The sequence below is a fragment of the Protopterus annectens genome, chromosome 14.part0 (assembly GCF_019279795.1).
Source record: "Protopterus annectens isolate FY-2018-M chromosome 14.part0, PAN1.0, whole genome shotgun sequence".
Taxonomy (NCBI): Eukaryota; Metazoa; Chordata; order Ceratodontiformes; family Protopteridae; genus Protopterus; species Protopterus annectens.
Window position 1 is genome coordinate 384,884,878 of NC_056748.1, and position 27,868 is coordinate 384,912,745.

General features: G+C 35.6%; 1 protein-coding gene across 2 annotated transcripts in view; it reads left to right on the top strand.

The window, feature by feature from the left end:
* The window catches only part of SORBS1 (sorbin and SH3 domain containing 1), a 4,096,285-nt gene that overhangs the window by 791,617 nt on the left and 3,276,800 nt on the right, over positions 1 to 27,868 (top strand). For both annotated transcript variants that reach the window (XM_044056121.1, XM_044056122.1), the window contains exon 3: positions 18,417 to 18,461. The gene's annotated coding sequence lies outside the window, so the exon portion shown is untranslated. The remainder of the gene's footprint in view (positions 1 to 18,416; positions 18,462 to 27,868) is intronic.

The window sequence follows — 27,868 nt, forward strand, 5'->3', positions numbered from 1 at the left end:
CACGTCACAGTGGGGATTGAATAGCTAGTATGGGCAATGGGCAGGCCAGTAGTGCCACAGCTCCATAAGGGTGTGGTAAAAAGAAATTAAAAAAAAAAGTTTAGCTAAATGGTTTTAGCTAGTTGTCTTCACCCAAAAGGCATGCTGCATTAGTAATCCACAGCAGAACACCTGTTTTATGACTGGTCTTATTCATGATGCCTGTTATAATGGCTTTTCGTATAGGTGGGATTTTATCATTTTACAGTACCACACTTTACTCTTTCAGATGCTGTCAAAATATTATGTGGTTTTCAGGTGGCAAGCTAAGCAAAATATAAGTAAGCATGATTTTGAGGCATGATGGATGAAAATTCTAAGTGTAATGTTGGCTAATGAGATATGCTGTGTAGCTAGGAGTGCCACAGCTGTCAGGGTTGTGCATCTATACTTCACAGCCACTATATTACAAATGGATGACAAGACGCATATTAAAGTGAAACTGGTTATTTTGCTGTGCTCTGGGATTTTGTGGGGGGCATTATTTTGGCTCTCTGCAGCTGACCATAGGCTTTCTCGATTCATTCAGTGGGTCTACCAGACCATGTCCCCAACATCTGCAGCCTCCATCTGGGATTGAATGCAAGGTGAGTGCAAGTGCAACCCCTACTCCCCTCCCGCCAGATGGGCATGACCATCCTTCCCTGTCAGCACTTCAGGCACCTGAGCTGCCAGTCAAATTCAGGTCATCTGGGCAATAGTCAGGGCTTTAGCTCTTTGGCTGTGCTTCGAGATTTTGATAAATAAAGTTTTGTGTGTGACTGTACTGAGTGTGGATAATGCGTTTTGGATTATACATAACATTTAATGAACAGGTCAGCACTGTACATTGTTATCTGTTGCTAGCAGTATAGAAATATGGAAAACAGGGTAATAAGTTTCAAATGCATTTGTTGTGTATGCAGAATGAGTTACTAATAATTAAGAAATGTGACAAATAAAATAGTAAGTGTTGAGCACTAAACTGTATGCTTATTATTATTATTATTATTATTATTACTATCATTATTAGTAGCATCATATTCTGCAGTGGTGCAGCGGTAGAATTGTTGCCTCACAGCAAAAGGTTCTCCTGTTTGATTCTCGGCTGGAGTGCGGGGAGTGCCTTCTGTGTGGAGTCTGCATGTCCTCCCCGCAGTTGGGTGGGTGTTCAAAAGACATGCGTAATGAGCATACCTTCGCTGAAGGTTGAACGTCGAGCTGACACTTCAGCGTTCGTGAAAAATCTACTGCCAATCATTAGCGGACCGGAGTTCCACTGTGGCGACTCCTAACTGGGAAAAGCCAGAAGACACAACAACAACATTAGTAACATCATCATTGTCATGTCATTATCATATCATGTCATAGCATGTCTTGATAATTTTGCAGGCTAGGCTAAGGTCCCTAGATCAAGTGAACTGTTTCCCATTTGATTTGCAGATGTTCAGCATTTTCATTAAGGCAGGGTCTGAGATTGCTCTGCAAACCAGGCACAAGTCACCTGTAAGTGAGCTATACAGAGTACAGTGACAGGCCTTCAGTCTGTCCATGTAAGACATATGTTGAAGGCCCTGAATTTTCTTGGTGAGAAACCTCTGAGGGCTCTCTATCTGTTGCAGGTGTCTGGGGAGGTACATGCAGAAGGGAGCATTGTACTCTAATATTGGTCTGATGAAGGATGAGTCAGTGACCTTATTTAAGCATAACTTGGACAATTGGTTGGGAAACCATAAATTTACCACAGGGGTTTCACCCATGTACCTCTTGGACTGGGGTAGCCGATACTGATCTAAGATTCTCTTTTATCTTGATCTGTAATGGAATATGGGTGTATCATGGCTAGGCTTGTAAAGGCCGTTGGGCTCAGAAACTAGTAACCTCCTATGATCATCATTAATATTTTTATCACTGTTATATTATTTCTCATCTTATGCTGCTTATGTTTGTTGTTTGTGCCATTAGGCCTGCACCATGACTTCAAAGGGCTTTGCAATCAATTATTAGCGGTTAATATTTTCTGAAAATTACCTAACTCTATTAAGGCAATAAAGAAGGCACTTTAAGAAAATAAAGAATTATAGAAAATGAGTTATTCTTACTGAAAGCAAAACTGACCATGTAATAAGACAATTGGTCTTGGGCTAAGATTCTGTGCATACATTTATTATGATAATATTGTGGACAGTAGAGAAAAGTTCAAGGGATAGCATAGATATTGCCTTGTATTTGAAATAACATGTTTAAGTAGCAGTGACAGCAGCAGGAGTTAGAATAATAATTATGTAGACTGTAAGAGACTAATAAAAACAGTGATATTAGTCAAGGTAAGTGTCAATACAAAAGAATGCTGTGAAGGGATAAATGGAATTGTATTCCTTTGCAAAGGGGTGAGAAATAGCATGAAGATATTTAAAACAAGTTGATGTGGTACCAAATAAGTAACATGAGAATTTAGTAAATTTAGCATAGAGAAGAGGTGAAAAAAAGTAATAGGAGGAACATTATCTCATAGATGAGAGTCTTCAAAGGTTTCAGTGTTATTTAGTAGTAGTTAATGAAAACAACATCAGAAGGTAGAAAAGAGAAGTAAGGCAATGCAACCTTGTGCAGGGTTGTGGCATAAAGTTGCTGTGTTTTGAAAGAGAAGACTGAAAATTTAAATCCACGAAGAGTGATTTTCTGGGATTTACTTAGGTGTGGAGTGAAGAGGATATAGTGCGGATGAAAGATGACTAAACAGTGCCTCCTGCTGGTAAAGGTGTGACAGCTGGGTAACTGACAAAAGAGGCACATGTCAAACTGTTGCAGTTTTAACTGGCAGGACTGAGACACATAAATAGGTGTGCAGACCATTACATCTATAAAAGTAGAACAGTCCAAGTATGGAAAACAAATGGGAGCAGCACTTTATAATAATGACTGAGCTTGTGACAATAGGAGGTACTTCCAGCTATGCCAGGAGAAGTAGGGTAGTGGATGTATAACTTATGCCAGCATAACTATCTGGAATTTTGTAAATAATTATATGTCATTTGTATATCAATCTGATTTGTATAGATGCTGGTGCTGAAAAAAGTATCTGTGCGGTTCGCGTGTGTTAAAATGTATCAACAGTGTGCCCTTCTGGAAGGAAAAGAAATGTACATGTATTATTGTAACTGAATTAAATGTATATGTTTTAACAGAGAACTGGAACTGAAGAGGTTAAACTTTAACTTCAAAATATATCTGAAATTAAACTGCTTTAAGCCATAAAGATGTTATCCCACACTTTTGAATGGAGCCAGAGATGCAATGTCTGTGCTAGAGAATAGGTTGTAGCTCCTGTGGGAAGAGTGGAATGGTTTTATGACATCCAACAGCTGCACTACATCTGAGCAAAGCTCTATCTGTGCATATGGTAACACATAGGTATTGAAACCCTAGCAGCTTATAGTGTTGGTGAGTGTGGTAAACAGAGTCAGATGACCAGATGTGATGTCATTTTGTAATCATTTCTGAAATAATACAAGCAAATAGGCACTTCAAAGATCACCAGCAAATCTGGAATATTCAGTTTATTGAATATAAAAAGGCAGCAAAACAAAACAGACCAGTGACTTGAGCAAATAAAATCAGCAAACACATAAACGCTTACCTAAACACTGTTTTTATTATCTCTAAGGACTTCATCAGATGTGTAACACTTCCTATTAACAATCCCTCTATTTATATACCCCTTTTAATTTATAAAACCACCAATGACAATCAAGATTCAATTAAAGCTAAGAAAAATTCATAAAGCTTCCTAATAAATAACTCATTCGTTCTTACAGAATAAAACAGACATATAAAACTCAATTTTGCTTCCTAAAATTAACTAAAAAATATTTTAAATTTTTTTTATTTTAACAAATACCCTAACAAAAAATACTCATCGTCCGATTCCAAGATGGTCATTTGAGCAGCACCCTCTCCACATAGCTCCTACAATAATCTACTAATTTTTCGCTATAAGCCAGCAAATCCATAAAAAATAACTCTCATCAGAAAAGTAATACCTGCACTGAGCCTGATTTCACTTGCATTAACTTAAAATCTGGTAAATCTGCAAGTTAAACTTAGATTTACTATTCAGCAAGCACCAAAATGAGCATACACGTGGAAAATAGAGGCCTGAAGGCTTCAGCACCCCAGCAATAGACACCAACCATGAGGGAAAGAATCAGGCTAAGCCGAGGCGAGGAAATGCCTAAAGATATTGAAGGTATGGACACTCAAACATCAACAACAAAACTATCAACTATTTAATCTCCAGAAAAATATGTTATCTCTAAAAGACAGAAAACATCCAAATCCCAACAAGAGCAAGTGAAGGAATCCACCAAGCAGAAGGCCGATGTTACCACACAGATGGATGAGCTGAAAAGCGACCTTTTACCTCTGCAATCTGCTATACAAGGGTTTTCTGATAACCTGAATTCCTTTGGAACCACAATCAACCAAAATGCTGAAAGATTAGAGCTAGTAGAAGGGAAATCCAAAGTAAATGAAATGGAAATTGAACACTTAAAAGATGAGCTAAAAAATAAGGAGAAGACACTACATGATATTCAGTTAAAAATTCTGGACCTGGAAGCAAGGAGTAGGCAAAACAACCTTCTTATCAGGGGTCTACCAGAAAAGTATGAGCAAAATCAATTGCTTACAACTGTTAAACAAATGTTCAGTATCCTGCTTCATCAAAGTGACTCTCCAGTGGAATGCATTATTGAAAGAGTGCATCAAGCCCTTAAGAAACAACAAAGTACCTCATCACCAAGGTCCATCTATGTTAGATTTCTCAACTATCAAGATGTTCAAGTCATACTTCCAGCTTACAAAAAGTTAAAACACTTTGTATGGAACACGTATACAATCTCCATTTCTCAGGATCTTCCCCAAGAAATCAAAGAAAAGTGCTGCAAACTGTCTCCCTATTGTGCAGTTCTCGTTTCACCCAAAATCAAATTCCAAATGAGGTTCCCGAATACTCTATCCTTCTACCATAAAGAAATTAAATTTATCATGGCTTTGCCCAAGGAAGCTGATCCTATTTTTATAAAATGTTTTGTTTCAGTTCTGATTGCATAACTGAGTTGTTTCCAACAATAGTTTTTGTACCAGAGATTGTAGAAGTTGATTATGGTCCCATATAACTGTTTTAAATTTACTCTCTCACCTTCTGGTGCTTAAAAAACTAAATTAAAGCTTAAAAATCAAATCTGCTGTTCAGCTGCAAGCCCCGGGAACATTTGTTGCAGCATAGGGCAACCAGGGGGACTCTTGAGTGGTGGCAAGTCCGACGCCGTTTAGCATCTGCACCTAGTAAACCAGGAAGCAGGAAAAGTGGAGTTCTTCTGGTGATTTGGATTGCCCTTTGTGAAGCAGCAGGGTCCAGTATGCCTCATTGCCAGTCTTTCCTTGAAGTACACTTTTGGTCTGAAACTGTGATAGAATTTGTGTTGGTCTGTTAGAGCTATCGCTCCAGATGCCGAACATGTTCTCTACAAAGGTTATAGTTTTAATTTTACTTTGAACGGTTTTGCCTTATTATCGGAGTGCTGTAAAACTTTGTTGCACATTTCATTGCAGAATGTTAATACACTGTTTTGCTGTAGTAAAACTTTGCCTTTTTACTACTGTCTTACATTCATACTTCTGTTCCTGGTGAAGTGCTAGAGCTGTTTGGAGCTGCATTATTTACAGTTTTTTACTGTCATTTTGTACACTGTATAAATTACATATTTAGTCAATGTACTTCCAGAAGGTGTTTTTAGCATAATAAAACTTCTCATTCCTATAAGGTCCACAGCTGCATCTAGATGCAAATAATCTTTTTCTTAGAATTTAATTGCACCATATGACCAAATAAACATGTTCTCTGCAGGGGCTTGCTGACTGCAAAGGGGAGAGATATTTTAAATATGTAGGGCTGATATCAAGGTAATTGAGTGAAATACGCTCTCCCTTAAAGCAATCTCTGCACTTTCACCCCGTGGTTAAAATCTCTGATGTGTGGCTGATTTCATACCAAATCGATAAAAAGATTCTTAATTAATCCTGGCATCTGTGCATACCCTATGAGGTACTATGATGCCAGACTCCCATTTCAGCACTTTCCCGTCTGGATCATCCTGCTAGAAGTAACTAATCTCCGCAAGATGTGTATGAGCTTGAGTGCTTCTTTCCACTCCCTTTGGACCAAAAAAGCATACATTTAATAGCGGTCTGATGTTCTGGCACATTCTAATATCCTAGATCTCAGGGAAAGCCCTATCTGTCTTAACTTGATCGAAAAAAAAAAAAAGACTTTAAATCCAGTTGGGGACATTCTTCATCAAGACATTCTAATCAAGAGTCATAAGTGTCTATGAAAGGCCATGTTTCTTATGCTTTAAAGTTTCCCTTGTCTCCTGTTACATGCTCTAATTACTAGTTCAGCACAATAAGATAACACTGATGTGTCTATGTTGTTGGTTTTCCAAGCATGCTATTCTAGGGCATTTCTTGTCATTATTACAGGTTTAATCCAGGATTTAACATGGGAGAAGGGAAGGAAAGTTAAATGTATAAATTTCTTGCTGTTAATTCTTAGGTATATACTCTTCTATCCATTCTATTAGATATTTTTTGCTTGATCACTATTTTGATGCTAGTGTTAATAGTTGCTTAATTAGTTCCCCTTGCACTATGTTTACAGTATGAATGGGTTTGATATCTAAGCATTTGTCTATTTTCAGCAGCTGGTAAAATCCTTAGTAGAAGCTAGCTGGATAAGATAAGAAGTGTCACAGATGGCATCTTTTGGAATTGGATTAAACTTGTACATATTTTGTAAATATTGTTTTTGTTCTTTTATACTTGTTAACTACATAATTACTTTAGAGTCATGTTTTCCTATTTGCCATTTCACTTTGTCTCTATCATTTATAGGGATTAAGTGGGTAGGCAATTGGGTAGTTTTGAGAGAGTCTTGTGCTGTATTCTTATTAGCTGTCATACACATTACTAATCAACAGGTCAGTGCTGAGCCATGTGTTAATCCACTCCCCTTTAGTCACTCTATAAACCCAAATAATTTAACCTTGAGTCCCCTTAAGTATAGATAAGGCCTGGAACATAATCTCCTGGAATGTCAGAGGGCTCCAGGATAAAAATAAAATAAACCTACTAATGCACTTATTGTTTAAGTCAGAATTAGATATCTGTTACATTCAACAATCGGATATGATTGATGAAGACTGGGTTAAGGAAAAGAACAGGAAATGGATAAAGGACATTATTTCATCGGGAACCAGCTGTAATTCTAAGGGAGTAGCAATTATTATTAAAAACTCATTTAAACCATCTATTATTGACAAAGGTGCAGACCAGGAGGGTAGATGGTGCTACTTCATGTGCCTAACCCCACTTCTTGATAAACCAATTCTATTCCTAAACCTTTATGGACCTTGCTCAGGACAACAAGGATTCATCTTAAATGTATATAATATGCTACGTAATTTCCCTAACCATTTTTATATACTTGGGGGGGATTGGAATACAGTAACTGACCCTAAAGTGGACTGTTCAAATAAATCCAAAGCTTATAACACTCAAGACTCCCTAGCTGTAATGGAACTAATCTCTGAATTTGATTTGATTGACCCCATATCCTTTGATAGTCACAACAGGAACAACAGCATTTACACATACTTCTCTAAATGCCATAATTCTTGGTCTCGCATAGACTTCTTCCTAATGTCTAGTAAGCTAACCAACTGGCAAATAAAATTCTCAACTCAGCCTAGATTCTTTTCGGATCATTCAAAGATTGCTTTAAGGTTAAATTTTACAACTAACACATCCCTAGTTAACAGAGGTTTTACTGGTCTCTGAACAGTAATGTCTTGAAAGACATGGCAGTTATTGAAGAGCTTACCAACATTTTAAATGAATTCAACTCTGACTCTAGGGACATAGATATCCCATATGATGTTAGATGGGTGTCATGTAAAACTGTTCTTAGGGGTATATTTATCCAAAAATCCACCTATCTTAATAAAAAGAGAAAAGAGAAGGAAAATCACCCAGTGGCAGAGATTAATATTCTGGATGATAAACTTCAAGTGAATTACACCCATGTTATGGAAAACGAAATGATAATAAGCAAAGAGAACTGTTTGAGCTTCACCAACCCAATTACTCCCTTTAAAAATTAAGATTTATAACTAAATATTCCGAATGGATTCAAACCCCTTCTAAAGCACTAGCTAGATTGATAGAAAATAAGCTTAAATCTCCCAGAATTGCCCTTATTCACCATCAGGATACGTTTTATAAAACAGATACTCAAATTATTCATTTATTCCACCAGGTATATTCCAATATTTATGCTAGCAGTAATTTTCAAACCTCATGTGCAGAGATAGAAAACTATCTTAACAACCCCACATTTCCAAAATTAAATGAAAATCAGAAAGATATACTTTCTACTCCTCGATCTATCCAAGAAGTTATAAAGGCCATTGACAACCTTAAACTAGGGAAAGCCCCTGGTCCAGATGGCTACTCCCCAGATTTTTACAAATCATTCAAAGACATCTTAGTTCCCATCCTTCTTAATCTATATAATTGCATTTCAAGCAATGGCATTGTAGACCTCTATATTAACCATTCAAAGACCATACTAATCCCTAAAAGTAGCCTGGATAAATCAAATCTTAACAACTATAGGCCAATTTCCCTCATGAATGTGGACATAAAAATTTTATCTGCCATCCTTGCCGAAAGACTTAAAAAAGTCATACACTCCCTAATTTCTGCAGAACAAGCAGGTTTCATGTCCAGCAGACATACCTGGGACAATACTTTAACTGTTGAGACCATGATTAACCTTACCAAGAAGGATAGAAACCTAAGATACACAATGACTTTAGATGAATGCAAGGCTTTTGAAAGAGTCATTTGGAATTTTCTGTTCACAGTGTTATCCTACTTCAACATTCCCCCCGAATTTGTCAACACCATTAAAATTTTATATAATAGTTCTTACACACGCCTTTATATAAACAAACAATATTCGCAGCTGATAAAAATTTCAAACGGCACTAGACAAGGGTGCCCTTTGTCCCCTCTTCTTTTCAACTTCTATCTAGAACCTTTCTTCTTGTCCATATTACAGAAAACGCACCACTCAATCCCCAGAATTCTCAATATCATCACCAGCCTGACTGCATTCGTGGATGACCTGAACCTATATTTTGAGCACCCTATCTTGGACACGTTTCCTTGAACACCTTTGCCTGTATCTCAGACTACCAAATTGACCAAAACAAATCCTATATTTTTCCGATCAATCCTTTAACCCATAGACAAAATTTCTTTCTAGACTCATCTTTCCATATAGTATACTCCTTCAAATATCTAGGAGTCTCTTACGATCACTCTTCTTCTTCCATTCTACATTCCAACTTAACAAAAGTATGGACGGCTATCTCACAAAACATGGCTAGATGGCAACAGTTGAAACTCCCTGTGTTAGCTAAAACGTCTATCATTAAAATGAATATCCTCCCAAAGCTTCTCTATCATCTCCATGCATCTCTCTCCTTCACCCCTAATGCCTTTTTTACTAGAGTTCATAAAGCCTTTGTAAAATTCATATGGCACCCCAAATCTGTAAGAGTGTCTTATCAAAGACTTATCCTTCCAAAAATTAAGGGAGGTCTTGCTTTGCCTGATCTGCAATTATATTATAGAATTATGCACACCAATAGAATAATCACAATTGCCAGTCATCATTCAAACTGTGTCACATGGGCTCCCCTATGGGTAAAAATGTGGCATAATCACACCCTGAATAGCAAATTTAACCCTAAAGCTCTCCTGTTTTTAAGTCTATCAGTTTTCAAGAATCTGAAACTACAGTATACCCTAAAAGCCATAATCAAAACCTTCCAAGAGTTATTTAAATCCCTGAATCTAGAAAATGCACTTCTCCTTTTCCAGCCCATCCACCTTAACCCAAATCTGAAACTGAACTGCAGCATGATCAATTTGTTAGACTACCCTCTAATAAGGGAGTATACACTATGGGATATCCATAAACATAGTCACTCATCACTAACAGAACTTCGAATCCTCTTAATTTACCTAAAAATACAACATTATTTTGAGGCAAATAAGGGAAATTATTGCATCCCTACTTTATGGACTTACTATTACTGATTTTGACTGTAACCTGGTGGCCAAGCTGTTACAAAATTTAGCCAGCAAGAAAAGTATGTTGTCCTTATCTTATAAACTCATTATCTCAATTCTATATCAGGAAAAAATTGTATACGCAGAATACTGGGATCATCAAGGGACTAACCTGACAGTGGATCAGAAACTATCAGCTATTAAATCCACACTTCTGTTTTCCCCATTTAAAAAGCTTACATATACACAATTTATGGTTACTAACAACTTATATTTCACTCCAGTCCACTTAAATTTGACTCAAATGTGTCCACTTCATGTCCCTGCTGCTCCTATCCCTATGCAGACATCATTCACATTGTATGTTTTTTCTCAAGGTGAGACTTGACAAGATGGGATACCATAAATCAACACTCTCCTGGGAAATATCATTATTACATGTTACCAGCTTTAAAATACCTAAATTAAAATTACATATCTTAGTTACACTTTGTCTTTTGGTAAAATTTTACATTACTAAACATTGGATAGATCGTTCTAAGATGTTCGAGAGGTTTTAGGGGATTGGCTGCTAAATACATTACGTCTCAAAAACTTTTATTATACCATGACCCCCCCCCAAAACGTGCACGCTGATTGGCCAGTGTGCCCGTTGTAAATCGAGTTATACTAATGGAAAAAGGTCCGGTTGCCCGGACTTTTTTCCATCAGTATAACTCTTTTTTTTAAAACTCTGTCTCGCTATGTTAAATGGGTTTAACATAGCGAGACAGCTTTAAAATAAGCAACGGAGATCTCCGTTGCTTATTTTAAAGCTGTCTCGCTATGTTAAACCCATTTAACATAGCAAGACAGTGTTTTAAAAAAAAGCAACGGAGAAAGCAAGATCTCCGTTGCATTTTTTTTAGTGTCTCGCTATGTTAAATGAGTTTAACATAGCGAAACAGTTTTAAAATAAGCAACGGACATCTCTGTTGCTTATTTTAAAACGGTCTCGCTATGTTAAACTCATTTAACATAGCGAGACACTAAAAAAAAAGCAACGGAGATCTTGCTTTCTCCGTTGCTTTGCTCAGCTCTGATGTACTGCGCAGGCCCGCAGTACATCAGAACTGCCGCGGATGCCAGACATCTGCGGAAGGGCAGTGAACAGGCATTATACTATGCCATTATTTAAGAAAAGTAATAGTTTCTTTTCTTAAATAATGTCATGGTATAATAGTAATAACCCACTTCTGGGTGTGGGTAATGCTAAATTTACCCACGGTTGGCTTTGTTTGGTCCCTCGGGCTTCGCCCTCGGGACCAAACCACGCCAACCGTGGGTAAATTTAGCATTACCCATACCCAGGCGTGGGTTATTGCTATAATAACTAACCCCCCCCCCACAAACAGGTCTACTACCAGAAATTTTGGAACTTCATATTTGAACTTGTGACTGACAGCTAACAACTATAAATTAAACTTTTTCATTTTTACTTACTCCCATTCACCTATATGCTTATTTAATTCCTTTGTTTCCCCCTGGTACCCTTATCCCTGGTTAGAGGTGGCTCAAGGGTAAGATTAATATTAAATTCTCCCCCTATACCTGTTCTTTGAATATTGACTAAAGGGTAATACAATGTGTGAGGTCATTATACTTATCCTGATTCATCTAGACTTTCACTAAGCAAATTTACAGCGATTTTATTGTTCTTATGCAGCACAATTGTATATATTGTATATAATGTGTAATGTTTTTGGTGTCTTCTATATTACTGTTCATGGTTAATCTGCAATTCTTTGTGATATATGAATATGGTAAAATCAATTTCTTTTTGAAAAAAAAATACTCATCGTCCTTTCTAACATATATAAAATTACTGTTTGTAATACAATAACACCACCTACTGTTGTATCTAAAAATTTACAACCTTAACAGTAAAATTTAAAAAAAAATCACAGCCCTTTAAAACCTCATAAAAATGTAAGGATTAAACAAAATTATATCAAGTGATCCTCTTGTAATATAATAACTACAGCACTTCATACTAGTTGCTCATAACCTGGCTAACTTCAGCTTCAGAACAGGAGCAAGGGAAACAGCATAACTGAGCCCATGGGGCTTATTAACTTCCAAAAGAATTTGCCAATAAACCTCCCTGTAGTCTATTCTTGTTTCCCACAATCCTCCTCTCATATCAGGGGAATCTCTTCTCTGAAATAATATTTAGATATTAGTAGAAAATTGCTCTCAGTATTCTATATTCTGTCTTGGCTCTGACAACAAGGAACACTTAACCATCTTGCCATGTGGCAGTAAGTAACTTAACCAGGGAACAATAATTTTTTTAGATTAGTCAGGAAAATATAATGAGATTATAAGTACTGTTTTTTCTATAACTGTGTGACACCATCGGTGTTATTTTTAATATCTCCTGTGGCTGAAACTCTGGTGTTTACTGTAAGTAGATATTTAGTATTTTCTTGTTTTTATTATTTATTATTAAATATATTTAAACTTTTCATTGTGCTTGGTCCTTTTTTTAAAAATATTTAAGCTTTGAATGTATTTGCATATATTTATTTGGTGATAACTGTGGCCACTTCTGAAAGTGTTGCTGTTTGGTCAACATTCAGGGCCGGCCTTAGCTTAAATGGCTCCCTAGGCGAAGTAGTGCTCTGGCGCCCCTTAAGCCCCACCCACAACATACTCATGAAACGCCCCTATTTTAGCCACACCTACAGGTAGGTCACTCCCCAAGAAAGCCACTCCAGTCATTTCCTTAAATCATTTAAATGCATAAGAAGAAAAAGATACCTTCTATTCTAATGTAGTTAAACTACAACTACATTTGTGTATGCATTTCCTACTGTAAACACCAGAGCTGGATTGTGGTCAAATAGGGCCCTAGGTAGGGTAATAGACCACCCCTCCCCCCAGAGCAGCCCCTTCTGCAGCAATCCCCTACCCCCCAGAAGCAGCGTCCTCCCCAGCCACTCCAGTGTTACATTACTTGGCTATTTCTCCTCAGTTACCATAAACACTGTTCAAACCTGTCAGTGTGTATACTGTGTTATTTACTTCTACAATGATTACAACTATTGAAATAAAATAGCATAAACACAGACAGCCATTTGCTAAACAAACAATACAGTCTCACAATGAAAACAGATTTAGCATGAGCAGTAAAACTTCTCTGCCATTGAAACTCACATTCATTGAAACAACATTAAAACCCACATTCAAATAAAATGCATCTGACCAGTAGAGAATTAAGTTACCTTTAGGGTCTTTTCAAGCTACAGGCTCCTTGAACACATTCTTATGGCCATGCATATATGCATGTGTTCTTTAATTCACCTTCCTGATTGCATTAAACTGTATTTCTTGTATAATAAAGCACTATCTGTTAGTGTGTGTTTTAAAGTTGTAGTTTTGAAATTTTTTCCAGTAAGCAATGGAATGAAATGTATGACCAAATAATGACAAAACTGCCCATTTCAGAACATTTTAATCATAAAAGGCCACTCAAACTTCTGTCAATACAATCCACGAGTATCAGTCAATAAGCACAATCTCTGCAGAAGTAAAATTCATCTAAATAATTCTACATTAGAAATTTGCAACTAATAAAAGGCTGTTACTGCCTAACAACTTTACATTTCAGTGTCTCATCTCCAAATTCAGTGCTTACTGTCCTTAATGAATTAATTGCCTATGTTACATTAAAGAAAAATATACATTGGTAATATTGCAATAGGGAGTGACTGAGAGCCTGACACACAAGTTCATAGTTACTAGGCATCTTATACAAAAGAGGGCACACTAAGAAATGCAGAACCCCTATCCCCCATAAAATGCACCAAATAATTGGCAACTAAGTTATTACATACCATATCTCCATTACCTCTCAAACTCTTAGCAAAGGAAATCTGAACAAAGCCTAATATAATGGGGGGAGGCAAAGGACCCCAAACAGGGACAGATTATAAATATTGCTCTTAGAGGCTTAGGAAGTTGCTAGAGTAACAGCATTTGTCTTGGCATACATTTTCTGAAGGAAATGAAGGTTAAAAATTCAAATGTATGACATTTAGTTATTTAAATCTTCAGTGATGTGCCAGAAAAGAAGAATAGGTTTTTCCTTCTTGAAACATACAGAGTATCTCCTACTGGTCCGACTACCACCACTGTAGTGATTACTACTGAAATGGCAAATGCATCTACCCAGTTAACATAAATCAACAAACAATTAAACAGCACAATACTGATTAGCTATCTCAGAGTTTAACTACCCATTGCAAACCATTCACAAAAAAATACCTTTAACATTTTTTAAGGCAACTTATATTGCCACTCATTTACACACACACACACACACACACACACACACACACACACACACACACACACTATATAGGGTGACAGCATCTGCATTCAAACCATCAATAAAACATTCACTTTAAACATGCTCAACATGCAATGATTTTAGTTTTGTGTCGCTGGAGACATGATATTCTACTAGTCAAAAATGCCCAGATGATGCATCAATTATAACTTCAAACAAAGCATTTATGCTACATGACTATATAGTATTATCATGCTGTCAAGTCTATATAAATGTGAGATTTTATCTTACTTTTTATAAAACATTTAACTAATTACCAAGTAAGAATAAAAATAATTTTTACTATTTTTTAATTAAAATTCAAGATTTTGTTACCCTTTTTTCATTAAAGCAAAAAATGCAGAAACATTATAGGAAATTATCTTAGAATTATCACCTGAAAATTGCATAGGTGTACATCAGACCACTTTGCAGATGTAATCCATTATATTCTGGTAGCAAAAGTAGACAAACGCTGTTATTAGTATGGAAGCGTTCTTTCTGAAAATGTTTATTAGTGAAAGTATTGATTGGAATTGTTCTCTCTTTTCCTACTGGCCATGAACCTTACATCTGCTTCAGCTCCCCATTTCTACAAAACTGAAAGCCATCTCAAGCCAAACCATTTATGGCTAAAGTAATAATTTTAAGCCAGATCAGCTTGCATGTTTCTGTAAATACACAATTTCTATACAGTGTTAACAGCATGCAATGAACTTTGCTGAGGTCTTGCTTTGCTTCATAACATTAGGCCAGACCCCACTTTTTCTATGAATTGACTCCAAGTATAACAGACTTGCTGTGCCCACCAATATACTTTTTTTTATTATATGTCTTTAAAACCCTTAAAATAGCTGTCATTTCCTTCTTTGTAGTTTGCAGATTTATTTTACACAGAGGTTCATTGCTTTGAAGATGAAAGTATTGAAAGCCTATTGTTCTTTGGCATCACTATTATGCTAGCAATAATTTATTCTGAAGTTCTATTACTTCCCGTCATATCTCCCATTTTGAAAACTAACATCTTTACTCCTGAGAGGCTTGGTAAGTTGATTGTGACCTCCCCCCCCCCCCCAAGATACTTTTTCCATCTTTTTCCATCCAGAAGGTTACAGGATTCAAAAATACTGCAATAATCATCAGTGCCCAGGGCTGTTTACATTTTAAGCCGCTCTGTTATTTATCAGAAATATGCCCCTATGCCCCTACATACACACATACTACAGCATACACCATCTGACATCTGCTCTGAGCAGATATTTACTCAAGTTGTTGACGATGCTTTCATATTTAATTTGTGCAGGCTCTATATTTTGAAAGCAGCTTTGAACTCCTAACCAGCAATGAGTGCACATAAAGACTCGAATATCTTTCTTGTAAATTTACCGGGTGCATTGCTCTTCTTTCACATGTATAATCACTTTGTGATTAAAAATCAAAACCAGTGTTCAAAATTTAGTTTTAATACAAAAAATGCTAATGCAACTATTGTATTTGAGGGATACACCCACCACCAGCATCTTCTTGGAGTAATGTGGATAAAAGTCTGAAAATAATCAGCCCCCCCCAAAAAAAATCTAAATTGACACTTCAGAAGTACGTGTAATTGGGAGCTTGGAGAAAAGTAATCTGTAAGAGCAAGCATATTATGCAAAATAGTAAGCATATAGCGTTAATGTTTAGCATTCTGACATTGCACATATGTAGTAGAAAACCATAAATGTTGGGGAAATGAAAAAGTTACAGGCATGTTTGTGGAAGGTTATCTAATCTAATTCATCATGGCTACTCATTTTACCCTAAACGATTTATTTAGATTGTTTAAACAGTGAGATTGCTGCACAATGCAAAACAGTCAACTATTTTAGCGCCTTTTCCTTCTTGATTAAAAAGTGTATTCCTCAATGCATTCTTCACTATAATGGGCACAAAAATGAAAGGGTCTGATTAGGCATCCTTCTGCAGTGACCCTGACCTCAGTGAACGTGCCGCAGCTTTTCAGAAACCTAATTGCAATTCAACAAGTAAACGATTCTCATGGTGGCGAACAGCCCTTTTGTACATAGGCAAAGGCGCGCTCTCTTTGCACGAGACCTACTATCACACACAGTAAAACACACACTATCTCTCTCATACAAACAGAATGAGTAATTTAAATTCCACACACATACATGCATATACACACACTCTCTTGCATACAGAAGCGAACAGTTTAAATTATAAACACATAGTTTAAATTACAAACATACACTTACTTTCTTTTTAAATGAACGGCCACCACACGCGTACACAGGATCTTAACCCCACTGTTAACTGAACTGCTAACTTAAGTTTCGCGCGCGACAGCAGGTTTTTTTTTTTTTTTTTTTTAACCTTCCAGCCAATCGGAAGCTATAAAAGTGTAAGGGCCAGCAGGTTTTTTTTTTTTTTTTTTTTTTTTTTTAACCTTCCAGCCAATCGGAAGCTATAAAAGTGTAAGGGCGGCCACCCTTCCTCCTCTTCCTGTTGTTTTGGTGCTCTTCATTCCGACAGGGCGCCGAAATAGCAAAATAACAAAAGTAAATGAATTTAATTAAATACATAAAAATGCGCCCTTTACGAGGCCGGCCTGTATGGCGCCCTAGGCGGTCGCCTAGTTCGCCTATGCCTAAGGCCGGCCCTGTCAACATTACCATTTGTATTAATATTAATTTCACTCAGTATAATTGGGTAACTTTGTAAGAGCCTTAAAGTAGCTGACAGAGGTTCTGGTGGCAGTGATAACTACCTTAAAGTCTGGGAAGAAGGGGGCACAGCAGGTGAATCCCAGGTGTGTGTGTGTGTGTTTGTGTGCAAATCAAATTTCAAAGAGTGTTTGTGTCAGCTGATTGGATCAGGGACACAAGGCACTGGTTTCACAGAGTGGGTGTGGAAGGACTTAGCTTGGAACCCCAGCTAAGGACTCAACTCTAAGCTGTACCAGTGGGGAGTCTTACTGGGGGTCTGGACAGATATAGAGAGGAACCAGCCCCTGGACTGAGAATGTTCCCTGGGTGCTCTTATGGGAAATTTTGCTTGATGCAGAGAGGTCTGCATCTGAAAATACTGAGCGTATCCATTTGTATTTCAAGTGAATGTCCCTCTCCAGTGTCAGTGGTGAGGATTCAGGCTCCTTGATTACTCATCCAAAGTGAGGATGTCACAGGGCTTATACCACACTACATCTGCAGCCTTAAGAAACACAGTGCCACAAACCAGGACATAAAGTAATGTATTATGAAATGTTATGCAAGAACCTGGGTCTGATACAAACATGATGTAATGTATTTTCTGTGCTTATTGATTTTTCATTCATCTAATAATGGGGTAATATCACACAGAACACGTGCTTGCTTGCAAGATTGATTCAATAGCACTGTTCTTACTACCTGGTGTTCTCATCTGCACACTATTCAAGAAGTACCTAAGTTAGGTTTAGTGCTATAATATGAAGCTAATTAACAGCCTATACCCTTAGCAAAAAGAATGCTTGAAAAAAATAATTATTGGTCTTGTACTTCTCACCTAGCCTCAAAGGCTAAGAAATAATGAATGTCTGATCTTATAGCACAACCACATGTCTGCTGTCCATGGCCTTGAAGCATAGGCAAAGTGTAGTATTTATGGATAATGTAACAATAATCAAGAATTTCTGTTTGTAGTCACAAATGATTGGTCAGTATATGATGAGCAGTTATGACTACTGCAGCTAAATATTTTGTTAAAAAAACAGGGGTGTGGGATGCATAAACATATTAAATATACCAGTATTTTTTCTCTTGTCTGTGTTGTGTTTTAACAGATATTCAGAAGTAATGAATTTTGGACCCACTTTATATTAAGCCTGGTAAGATTTTCTCATATTTTGTTTTAATTTAAAATATATGTTTGGTTTTACATCTAAAATTGAACTTATTTTTTTCTTGCTTACTGATTTTGTTAATTTCATATAGCCCTTTTGGACTGTTGAGCTATAAAGCTGACTGCATTATTTGAGCATGCATTTGTCTTCTTTAGTTTTATAAATTGTTGGTCATAAATTCTACATATATTATAAATCTATCATGCCACAGAGTAGTACAGTCAAGTTATCTGTTCTCAGGTATGCAGTACAACATTTAGGATGCATCTGTTTCAGAGACGTAGCAAAGTTTAATTTAACTGAACTTATAATGTTGTAGAAACCTTCAGTGTAATGAGGCTAGGCTAATATACCTTTTTATGGCCTGCAGTTAAATGTGAACAGCTAACTCACCTGGCTTTAGTAGAAAACAAAAATTACTGAAATCTTATGTAGGACTGAATGACCAAGCATACCATAACCAGATTGTAGCTCATGTCAATCAAAAAAAAAAAAAAAACTTGACAGTTAACGTTTGCGCTAATTTATATGCATATGGTTAATGATTCCATTTAGCAAATTAACCATTTTATGATATCTGGTCAATATCAAATCAGACATTGCTTACCAAGTTTTGTGAATTCAGCTTACATGCACCACTATGGTATATGGCCAATTCAGCTATTTTGGAGTTTGAGTAGTGTTATTACTCTTACTGCAGCATTTTTTAAGCAATTTGCTCTGCTGTAAACAAACATCATATCTCATTTCACTGACCTCAGTCACTAAACTATAGACTGCAGTTATTTTATATTGTACTGCTTTTCTGTCACCTTGGCTCAGAGGCACGTGATTCTTCCAGTAAGTAACCAACCCAGTTCATACAAACATACCATGAATGCAAATGCAGCCTTAATCAGCAAGTACTCCATTTATAACATCAAGCCAAGCAGTGACATTCTGATGGCAGGTTACCATCAGTTCTTTATCAAAAAAACTACCACATAAGGTATAACATTATTTTTAATCCCAACAATCAGCCTGTTTATGCAGCATAGTATAGCTCAGTACAAATTATGCATGAACCATATACAGAGAAATTAGTGACTCTTAATTTTCTTTAAAGGTTTGAATGTATGACATTTATTTAACTGAAGCCTTTAAGCATTAAATGTCACATTTAAGCATAAACAGAGCATAGGTTAAAGTATACATGGAATTGCATAGTAAATTGTCACATTAAGCAAAGTATAATGATTTTTTTTAAACAAATGACTCATTTAGTATTAAGTTTGTAAGAAAATACAGAAATTGCTTAATTCTGAACTCCAAGAAAATCTTACACTAGACCATGAAATTTTAGATAAGGTATACTTGTTTATCTTGATTGCAGAACAAAAAGTAAAGTAAAAAAGAAATGATTTATAATAAATACTCATGTTTAAGTATACAGTTTCTGACACACTATAGAATTCCATATTATACTTCATTAAAAACTAAACTGTCCTTAATTTCAAGATTGATATTCAGTTGTTTTGCTTTTTGACTACTGAAAAAATAGAGGTCCACCCATTCTTATTATATCCATGTTGTTTTATAACTGACTGAAGGAAAGAGAGTTCAACACATTTTCATTCAACAAACAAAAATATCTGATGGCTATTTCCATAACATAAATTTATTCTGCTTTTTGTTTTAATGAAAGTGCAAGGTTTTGGCAAAGATCTTATTTAGAGAATTATGCAATGAAAGTCAATTGTTTATGTTTTTTAATTATAAATCTGCTAACTCCACATTTTGGCATAAGAACCTGAAGTTATTCCATTAAGTATTTTGCTAGAACATAATGAGAACAGTACTATGTCATCTGGTTCATGGCAATGTCTGTATGCTGTTTTATTGCTGACTTGAGTTACTGCTGCTTTAAATTTCCAGAAAGCAACATTCCATTGGTTTAGTCTGTTTGAAAAAAGTTTTTTTTTAAAGATTTCCAAACTGTTTTGTCATTCAATTTCTAGGCCTCTGTATGTGTGCATTGATAAAAGGTTGTTCATTTTGAGTGCATTTGCTTTGTTAAAAAGATGTTCATTTTGTATGCATCTGCCTTTCTTTGTGTTCCTTTAGCATGCATTGGATTCCTTTAAAATTGACATTTGACTAACTGTGGCTTAACAGGCAGCAAACTCTCATTTGATGATGGAACTTCAGAAAGCTGTGAATTCCATTGGTACTCATGGTACTTGGGTTCATTTCCCATTACTGGCACTGTGGTACAGTATAAAAGGAAGGAGTATGCCAACATCTGGGAATTTCTCAAATTGTCAAATGGCTTTGAATAAAATATGGTTTGGTTGAGGTGTAATAGCAAGAAAGAACTTTTAATGATCTTGGAGATTGTACTTTTCTCCACTGTGTGTGACATAAGAGTTAGTATATCTACATGGGATGGGTGTGCAGTTTTCCCCCACAGGAAAGTACAGGGAAGATCACCCAAGCAAAAAAAGACCTATTTAGTGATAGTTTAAAGAGACTTTTTGGCTATTTATTAGACCAAGTGGCTTTTTATTTAAAGTGAATTGACTTGAATCTTGCCTTTTGAATGAGACATAAAATGAAGGTCCCCTCTGTCTGAATTGGTGGTAGCTCAGGTGGGCGCAAAAGATACCATGTCATGTATCGAAAAGGGTACGGGTTCTTTAGTTTTATATATACATAGTTACTGCTTTCATATTTACATGTTTATATATCAAAGAAAATTTAGTCTAGTTAATAAACATATTTAAATAGAAAAATAATATTTTTTTATCTCCGTACTTTTTGCCAAAACCTCATTTCTTTTTTTTTTTTCAAAATACCTTTCATCCATTTTGATTATAAGACATTTCTCCTGTTCTGGCTTTTCACAGCCCCTACACTATTCCAAGTACTTTGAAATCCATTTTGTTTATCTTCTTTATTTTTCTTATTTGTGTAGTATCCATATAAAGCTACATCCATACTGAGGTTTGCATATCATACAATGTAACACTTTTGATAATGCAATACCACACTTTCTTTACTCTTACACATTTCAAAAAACATGTCTAATTGACTCTGGTACTTTACACATATGGAACAACCTTTCTGACATTGCAGTATACATCATTTGTCCTTTAACTGGTAATATATATATATATATATATATATATATATATATATATATATATATATATCTATATGGGTTCACTTTGTAAATTCGAAATACTAAAATCTCGAATTTCAGTATTTCAAACTTACAAAGCCATGGACTCACATTTCCGAAACCGGCAGAAGTGCGAAATTCAAAATACCGAAGCACAGATATTTTAAATTTCTGCTTCCAATAGTGCGGTATTTAGATGTTTTGGTTTAGTTTTGGTAAGTTTTTGTGTGTAAGTATGTTGGTTAGGGGTTTAGTGTGTGTAAGTGTGTGTTGTGACTGTTATGTGCGTGTTTGAGGGACTGTAAGGTGTGTGTGTGAGTTTCATTTGTGTTTCTGTTTGTGCGATCTCAGAGTTAGAATATATAAGTAGGGGGTGTAGATGTATTTGTTTGATTGTAGGGGGAGTTTTGTGTATGTTAGCGTAGGTGCGGGATTTTGAATTTCGCGGTTGTGTGTTTTTCGAATGTATGAGATGTAGCTGGGTTTTCGGCTTTGTGGTTTTGAAATACTGAAATTTGAGATTTCAGTATTTTGAAATTACAAAGTGGACCCATATATATATATATATATATATATATATATATATATATATATATATATATATATATATATATTTATATAGAGCTGTGATCCAGACACATGCTCGAGTAGTATATGTCCGGATCACAAAACATCGAACACACATACACAAAAGTGCTTAACATCGACAAGAGCTTACATGTATGTGTGCATGTTTCGTAGATCGGACTACATTGTGGGTAAGGGAAAATTCCCTTTTCCCCACTGTAGTACGATCTTGGAGTGAGAATAATAAAGTAGGGGGGTGTGGGGGGTGCAGGCAGAAATGTAGATTTTTTTTTTTGAAATACACATACACGGAAGCGTTTTTCAATGTTAAGTGCTTTCGTGTATGTGTGTTCGATGTTTTGTGATTCGGACATATGCTAGTCGAGCATGTGTCCTAGACCCATATATATATAAAGATATGACATAGCAAATAATTCTTAAATCATTTCATTTGCATCAAATATTTCCTTATCTAAATCATTTAATGTTTCTACATAATAAATTGTACTCGCTATTTTTCATACCATTCCATCTGCTCTTTTTCTATTATTCAAATTTATTTCCTGAAGATCATCTTAGTTTGAAATCCCAGTACTTCTTCACTACTTATGTTCTTTATCCTTTTTATTAATCTCATTCTCATCCAAAATTCTTCATATTTTGTCTTCACTATTAAATTTTGCTAGTCAAGCTTCATTTTGTTATGATCTAAAACATATGCAATGAGACCACATGAACCACTGGATTTATTAATCCCATACCTCCTTTATTCTTCTTAACATAAATCATATTCCTCTAAACTGGATTCAATTTTGAACTCTAAATAATTGGGAAAATATTTTCAATAGTTCCTTTCCCTTTCTAAATAGGAACATGAACACACTACTCATATAACTCAATTTACCCAAAATAATTGAATTAATCAAATAAACCCTTCTAAATGGTCTCAGCAACTATGTATCTCTTTATTTTCTTTTATAATAGTCCTCATTGTTCCCCAACCACATTTCTTTTCCTTAATTTAAGCCCTAATACTGACAATTCAGTCACTGAAAATATATATTTCTCATGTTTGGAAATCTCCTGTTCCTTTACTTTTGTCTTAATTCAAAAATTAGTCCAATCATTCATAATACTTTGTTTACTTCTTTTATTATTTTTTGTTATCCAGATTGTATTCTTTGCTACAAACATGGCATTATCTGCATAGGAATTCATAACTGGAATCTCACTTCCCTTTTAATGTAATATTTTGCTTTATTAAATTTTCTCTCCACCTTTATTGATCTTGCATTCATGAGCAGGGCAAATAAAATGCTACATGTAGGACATCCATGTTGGACAATCCTTCCTTGTATATCTAGTTTTTTTTTTCCACTAAGATATTGATTAAGTAAAATCCTAGCTTGTTTTTTTTCATATGTTGGCTGCAGTAACTGCAACACCATATACGTTATGCTGTACATTTTTAAAACAATCTATGGTTGACCATGTTCCACATTATCAAAAGTGTTAGAGACATTCCCTACTGACATCTTAAAATCATGTCCATCAAAAACTCAACTACCAGTTATTTTACTAGGAATCATATTTCTTGACTGTATTTTCATATAACTCTGTATCAACATCCTATCCTTCAAAATGTTTTCAAATGTTTTCTGTAAAACCTTTATCATTATCTTGTAATGAGTATAACTCAGTGCTGTTGGTCTTCAATAAGAAATATCTAATTTGTCCCCTTTTTCCCACATATTATTACACCTTCACAAATATCCCTTTTATCGAAGTACTTTTTCTTCTACTCAGTAAATACGTAAATAAATATTTTCTTTTGAATATCCTTTAAATATTTTTGCATCTTATAACTCATTATACATATTCCAGGAAGATAATTTTCATTTATCTGTTTTAAAACATCATTTAAGTCTTGCACTATGCCTTTCTCCAGACTCCTCAAAGATTCTAAATCAGTCTGTTTTATATTTCAATTCAACATGCTTTCAACTCATCTTTCCTTATGCTACTTTTCTTGTACAAACCTATCTTTCATTACTTTTAAAAATCTTTCCTTGTTTCTCACAAATTTTGTTAAAAAAGTGACAGATTTTCTTTCTCTCCTTTCAAATAATATTACTCATTATATTATAAGATCTGTGTTATTTTATTGCTGTTTAATATAATTATCTTTCTTTATTCAAATCCTAAGAATTTTTTTTTACTAACAAGTTCTCTAAATTTCTGAAAACCTTATACTCCCTTTTTTCTAATTGCAAAACTTTGTTATAATTTGCATATAAATATTCTTATTTTTTTCTGAATATAATTCACCAGTCCATTCATGAGTCATAGCAATCCCTCATAGTCAAATGCTCCAGCCATAATTCATCTCTCACTCATACAAATATTTTCTATCATAAAACTCTGTTAACTTCTGTACTCCTTTCCTGTCTTTTAGAAACCCCTTAATCTTACCTACCACCACCCATATTGGAAAAAAGTCTGAAAAAATGTTATAATATCTCAGTCTTTTGATAAGGCACAGATTCTATTTCATTCTTAAAAGTTACTATAAAATATGTAAAAAAAAATCTTGTCCTTTCTGTGTATAACTGTCCTGATTTAAAATTTTCCTGCATCTTTTTAACATCTGTCATGACATTTTTTTCTTGATATCACAATTATAGTTTCCTATTATTACCACAGATGTATTTCTGATTTCATACATCATACTAACAAATGTCTATACTGTTTCTTTACTTTTACATACACCCCTGTATCAATAAGACCTCCTCTATTTTAACGTGCACATTGGCATTCCTTATATGGTGACCACTACAAAATCCAAAATTTTTGTTTCCACTATTGTTATTAAAAAAGTTACCCCTGAACATGTATCTATTAAAAATCCATAGAAGCTTGTCTCCCTGAAAGTTTCCCATTTGAAGTCTGTCTTTTTCATCTATAGCATGTACATCTAATAATAGTAGAATAATGTTTAAATCCAGTTTCAAACACTGCTCCAAAACTCATAACCTTCTTGCTCCAGCTGCTGTACTATTTATGTTAATTGAACATAGCCTGGCATTTTCCTTTTCATTTCTGACAAATTTCTTACATTTCTTTTCCTTACCTTAACTCCCTTACCAGTAAAATTATTTGTATTCTGCTGCCTACCATGCTCTTTTGTAATTTCTCCCTCTAATATTTCTTCCCCTCTTAAAAGATCATATTTATTTCTTGTTGTTACCTCCACTTTGTATAATCATATATTAAACTATCAAGATCACTGTTCACTACTTCTCCATCTTCTTTACTTGCACACTCCCCCACACCCTTTTGTACTTGATAAAACATTTCTTCTTCCTTTACTTCATCTTCAAGTTAATCAGTCTTCTTATTACTAATATGCTTATGCATCTCATTTCTTTCTCTTCTTTGCCCCTTCCTCAGAATAATTATTACTTTGTTTACAGTCAAACCAGAAATGCCCAGTTGTCTTGTACTTTCCATAATTCATTTTAAAATTAGGTGCACTGTGGCCCTTTTCCTTACACTACTGACATATTATTTTCCATCATGAAATAAATGAGTACACTTTTGACATTTAAACCAATTTTAGCTTGCCATCCTCCATCCCACACCTTGCTGTCTTCTTTAAATGTGTTTTTAACATTCTTAAACTCTTTACACATGCAGTTTAGGAAAATATTATATCATTTTCAGAAATTTCATCTTTTCAAAATTAAATAGTAACATTTTAAAATACTTGCTGTTTATGTCCTGTAAATACATGTATTCATTACATTGCTATTTTACTATAAATGGCAAAGAACTACTTAATTGAAGGAAACCTTTCAAATGTAAAATCACAAAAAAATTTCTTCCCCAAATGGATGATCTATTATCCCCAGCTTTAAAACCCATACTTACAGCGCTATTGTTTAATATAAACTACCTGTCATTAACAGTGTAATTTTTATTTGAAACTCTTAACCTGCATCTGTGAGCCTTTCTGGTAAACTGCACCATCACTTCTGCTTGTTCCCCCTTCTCTGCAGCAACAGCTGCATACCTCATAGTGATGTAACCCATGTTGAGAAGGCATCTGTGAGTCAATACTTTCCAAGAGCTATTCCCCTCAGCAATCCATCTTCAGCCTCTCCCTATGAGAGTATAAGGTCCTCATTTGAATCATCTTTCTGAATTAACAGTAATATTTTCTTATTGGACATTCTTTCTTTCTTTCTTTCTGTACAACTGTTATGTGTAGATCCTATACTGCGTTTGCCTCTTGCCATCCTTCTGGTCTCTAATGAAAAAAAAATAATCAACAAAAGTTTCACTGTCCTCAGTTTTCTTCTGTGACAATATGTCGTTTTCAACCACAATCAGTAAACTTGGAGAATTCTGCTGATGGAAGAGTAGAAGAAACTCCCTGGTACCCAGGCCAAATTTCCCCTAGTCATTTCCTTCAAAAAATAAAACAGGATGTAAACATTATCAGTCATCATTTCATTTAACAGAATAAACGTAGTCAGATAATATGGCTTTTATATACAGGATAGTTTACAGCACTACTGGATGTACCTGTGACTCTATGCACTTGTAGACTTGTGAGCAATCTAGCAGATAGACCAGGATACATCCTACAGTTCACCATCCATGAATAGAGCCATACTAGAATATCCAAATCCATATACATTGTAAACCAGCTCCATAGCACAGTGAGGGATAAAACCCTTACTGAGATCCAGATGAGCTGAGATCAATTGGCAATCTGAGCACTTGGGGAACCATTTTGGATAGTGGAAATGAGTAGTTGGCTCTAGTTCACTAAACCTTGGGGAGAATAATGTATTAGCATGCGGTGCTATGGATCAGGGATGTGTGATAGGTCTTGCTAAACTGTTCATAGTAGCCTTCATGAAAGTGTCTCTGTGAAAAAATACACTTAGAATAAAGGCAATGTAGGCCCTTTTGCTGATATAATTACTCCTTAAAATGGAGAACATCGACATCTGTGCAGTGACGGAGACCTGGTTCAAGGCTGCAGAGAGCACCCCTGCATTACCAGGCTATAATTCATACCACACCTTTCGGCCACCTAACCTGGACCGAAACACTAAAGAGGAGGTGTGTCCATATTCATTAAGTCTAACCAGACCTCCAGGCTAGTTGCTCAGCATAATGCATCTGAGATTATCCAAGGGCAACTAACTCTGGGCAAGACTGCAATCCAAATTGTAGCTTGCTACAGATCCCCCACCATGCCCCAGGAATCCCACTCCTCATTTCTTGATACACTGGAAAATATTAGGGTACAACCTAGCACCCTAATAATGGGTGATTTCAACTACCCCACCATTAACTGGAAAATCTACTCATGTACCAACACTTGTGCTCAACGTTTTCTGGAATTCATAAATTCCACCGCCTTGGATCAACTTATCCACATCCCCACCAGGGGCAGCAATATCCTAGACCTGGTCATTACCAACATGGGTAACCGGTGTTCCACACCAGAGGTCAATTCCTCGTTGGTCAGATCCGAACACAAGCTAATCACCCTAGACATCCACATCCCACCCCCACCCCCCATTAGGGAAACCACAGTAAAAAAATTCTCCAAAGCCAACTTCATGCTTCTTAAGACAGAAGTGGCAAA